Genomic DNA, 4740 nt, shown 5'->3' with positions numbered 1-4740 from the left:
GTTAGAATTGTTTCCAGACTATTCAGACCAATGCAAACCTTATATGCTTGAAAAATGTTTCACAAGAACAGCCTTTCATCAGACGTGTTGAATAAAAACACTTTTACAATGAACAATATGGAATCCATTTCCCTTAGGAGATGAGAAAATATTTTACCTACATCTCATCCTTCCAAAAACTTTACACTTTTTTTATATTTACCTATTTTAACAAAATCAAAGCATCAAGGAATAGATTGATAACAACAAATAGTGTATTTCATCGTTAGTTACAATTGTTTCAAGACTATTTGGACAAATTCAAACCCTTTATCGTTTGACAATTTCCACAAGGACCACCTTTCATCGGACGTATTGAATAAAAAACACTTTACCAATGAACAATGTGGAATCCATTTCCCTTATAAGGAAAAACATGAGAAAATATTTTATCTACATTCTTTTAAAGATTTTCAGATTTACCTATTTTCGTAAAAAAAAATTCAATCAAATTATTCAACGTTACTACTAATAACCTATGTTCACTTAATATATTCTACTAATATTATTCACTTAGTCTTCAGCTATATTGTTTCGATTCTATGTTTGTTTCGTATCTAGAATTTGCTTTGTTTATTTACAAAAATATTGGCTAACTTATTTGTGTAATTTCAAAAAGATGTTATTGTTTCAAATTTATTACGTAAGAAAAAATGGTTAACATTACTCTTTATTCAGTACAATCTCATTCTTCATTTAAAATTTAGGATCTAAATTTATCTTTACTTTTTTTTCGTTTGTACCTATTAAGATTTACGATTAACTGATAGTTTAGACGTAGAATGAGAGCTAACGCTATACGGTCGAGATTTTAATGCTTTTGCAGAATTTTAAGTTGGCAAATCCCTAATATTCATTTATGATTTATTTATTAATCAATCAAGACCATTTGAGCAGAATATGGGGCACCTATTGTGCTGTCAAAATACATACACATATATACATACATATATATATATGTGTGTGTGTGTTTGTGTAGTAGTAGTAGTAGGAGTAGTAGTATTCCAAGTAAATCTACAACATAAATTATCGCGTTATTGAAGAAAAACTAAGGTACATGGTGGAACGATAAAATTGTCGCAATAGAAACTGACATGTCTCCCTTTCCATTTAATGACGACCGGTTAAAATATAAAAATTCATTTTGAACCAGCTTGTGTCATATCAAAGAACCTACTGTTGATTTTATACGCCGGGTTTTGTGTGGTAATAATAGTTTTAATTAAAGTTTAAAAAGCAAAAGGTCAAGTACCTATTTACTATGCCTCCCCACGGGACAGAGTTAGACACCAGGGTCGTTTTTTAACGTGGAGAAAAGGTACAAAAATAAAAATTGTCTCAGTCGTAAAGGATTTCTTCTCCACCGAAAGAGAACAAGAAAATGAAGTGCAGCATCTGAAGAACAGATACTACACTTTGATCTTGACCAAAAGGCCAAAAAACAGAAACATTCATTTTGAATGTACCCCTGTTATATCAAAGAACCTCCTGTTGATTTTATATGCCGGATCTTGTTGGTAATAATAGTTTTAATTAAAGTTGAAAAGGTAAAAATTAAATACAAGGGTCTAATTCTGCTTTAAACAGAAACATTCATTTTGAATGTACCTCTGTTATATCAAAGAACCTACTGTTGGTTTTATGTGCTGGGTCTTTTTGCTTGTGTATTAATAAAACTTTCCAAATGAACTTTTAATATAAAGTGTCTCTGTCGATTTTTAAAAAATGTTATTTTAATTTTTTTTTTATCTATTTTATTTTCTGTCCTATACATATATATAATAAAAGCATCACAGTTGTTCACTTTCAACCAACATACAATATGTTTACAACAACAGATGCCACACACAAACTCATTATCTCTACATTATTAGGCACTGTCTTATGCAACTATAGAATAACATTTTTGACACATTAATTCGTTATAATAAAACTGTAGATTAAATCCTTGGAGTGACATCATGAAGATTGCAGCGATATACAATAAAAGTAGTTGTTATTTTTCACTCTACAAAATAAGTACTACTCATGCACCTCGTCGATGCCCAGAAAGTGTTCAATGTTAGTGTCATATATGGGATTTCGCCCTAATTGTCTGGCTCATATACTTATACATATATCATAATCTTTCCTTTTCTCTATCCAGAAAATAATTATTTCTCCCTCCTCACATTTCACAAAATCTCATTGGCTGACAACTAAATATTCAGTCAATTTGGAATTAACGAAACTTCGTTCAAAACAAAACGTTCCCAATATTATAACAACCATTAATCCCTTATTAGATTAGGTAATGATTTCAGATTAAATACCCTAATTACAAACTTTTGACACTCGAAAAAAAGTGAAGCAAACTATATTTTTATTTTTACCAGAAAAGATGTACTTCCCTGTTATTACTTTAGTAAGAATGAATTATTATTTCCTTACCTTTCTCACTAAAATGTTTCATTATTACTAAAATACCATTGTTAATTCTTTCATTTTTTTACATGCACACCTTTTAATTATTTTAACTTTTTTACTTTATTAAAATACAATGCTGCTTTCATTACAAAATTGTTTTATTAAAATGATATTTTATTACGCAAGCTTTTAAATAAATGTTATAAATGTTATAATTATATATTAATACATTTCAATAAAATAAATGTTTTGGGTTACAAATATCTGTTGCTCGGAAAAAATGGTTTATTATACATTTGTTGTGCTATTTGATTAAGAAGAAATTGGAGTTTTTATCCTAATTTCGTTATTTATTTCATTTACAGTGAAAGAGATCCATAAAAAAGAATAAATAATTATATATATTTTCGTAAAAAGATAACCATATAGTAATTCGTTTTCACTAAAGTATCAATAAGGGTGCAGGAGAAAAACGTTCATTTTTACTTTGTTTTTGAGTTTCCGATTCGCTTAGTTTTGACGTTTGTTTATATTAGAAATGTTTCATAAACTTTAAATGGGTGAAATTCAATCACGTTATTATTTCACATGTAAACTTGTGATAAAAATTTATTTTAAATTAACCACGTTGTTTAACAAATAATAAAAAAGAAATAATGCAAGATGAAGTTTCCAAACGAGTAAATGTGTTTTTATAATCAAAAGCATTGAACAATAAAAAGTACAATTTGGGTACTAGGCATTGCCAAACGAATGTGAAAAATATGCATGATTCCGTCACGGTAGATTTGTGTTATCTATACACACTATGGAAAAGCAGAAGCGACTTATTTATATTTTAAAACCTTCGTTCATCTAATCTAAAACTGCAATTAATAATTAATCTTTGTTAGTTTTCTTAAGTGTCAAAATTTACACAGTTTAATGATTAATAATATTATAAACATTTGTATATTAAATACGAAATACCGTTTTATTGAATATTCAGTTGGGTAACTACTGGCTTGCATATGTTGTTCGGTAAAAAGAAGCAAGCAAAATATTAGGGGGGGGGGCTCCAAAATGCTTAATATTTGTGCAATAATATTTTCAAATCGGTTTTAATGTGGCGACAAAATAGCTGACAAGAGCCATGTTTATATTAAAACTTAATATTTAAAAAAAATAAACACAATTAATTAAAAATCTATGTTGTAATGGAACATTTTGAAATAATGGAATTTTAATCGTTTTAATCTTTTAAAAATTAATTTTTAGGAAGTTTTTTTTTTTCTTGGCAATTCAACTGATTATAGTATATATAATTATTCGAAAACCTGCATTAAAATAAAAACAAAAAATATTAACTTTATATCACTTTTTCATTGCAACTTCAAGTTAAGTTTTTGTTCAATACGTGTATTAAAATAAAAAAAAACAAATATGTTTCATAATAAATAGAAATTTCGATAGATTAAAGTATATTTTGTTCAAATTGTAAAAAAAATCAATATGGGGGGATATGCTCTGAAAAGTAGTTCCCCTCATATATTTTACAGAAACTGCATTTTATATGTAATTTCATTCTAAGTATCGAAAATTTGACGAAAATCTGACCATTAGTTGATTTTTTCTAGATTGATTAAACACGGATATGTTTCCACGTTCGAACTTCTTACTACATGGGAACGTTATTTTAAAGCGCCAATTATGTAAACACGACGTCCGTATCGCAATTTGATTATTTTCGTACGATGAAAAAATTTTGATTTTAATTATTACTAGTTTATTTTGTCCTTCTTTTTTTAAATGGTGCAATAGCTATATTGATAATATTCATTTATAATAAAGGTACATCGTTTTACATATAGGGGTTTAATTATGTGGTTACTTTTGGATGTGCATCCTATTGGGTACTTATGTATTTTTGGTATCGTGCTGAAATAATGTTTTTATTTACAAAGTCATTTTTACCTTGTAATTATACTAACAATGGAATAAAAATTTTCATGCGAAACTTGAATTTAACCTGAAAACATTATTTAGAAATAGTGCGGTACCAAAAATGCATAAGCACCAAATTTTAAAGAAGATATATATCTAGGATGCGTATGATGGCAGAGCACCACAACTACTCCCGCCACTCAATCGCCCCCATCCCCAATGTAAATAGGATTTTTGTAAAATGTTAAACGGTAATCTACTCGGTAAATGTCGGTGCCTTACTTATGGAAAAATGGTTCATTAAACTGCTGAAGTACATGTTAAACTAAACAAGTTCTATAATTGAATACCTTCCCCAAAAAGTATTGTTAT

General features: G+C 28.1%; 1 pseudogene; it reads right to left on the bottom strand.

The window, feature by feature from the left end:
• Positions 1-1256: 1256 nt before the first annotated feature.
• Positions 1257-1485, bottom strand: LOC145271960 (U2 spliceosomal RNA; annotated as a pseudogene).
• Positions 1486-4740: the final 3255 nt, after the last annotated feature.

The sequence above is a fragment of the Euprymna scolopes genome, chromosome 46 (genome assembly GCF_053919585.1).
Source record: "Euprymna scolopes isolate OS-2025 chromosome 46, ASM5391958v1, whole genome shotgun sequence".
In the NCBI taxonomy this organism is placed as follows: Eukaryota; Metazoa; Mollusca; class Cephalopoda; order Sepiida; family Sepiolidae; genus Euprymna; species Euprymna scolopes.
Note: the sequence above shows the minus strand (reverse complement) of the source record. Positions and strands in the feature narration are given on the sequence as shown.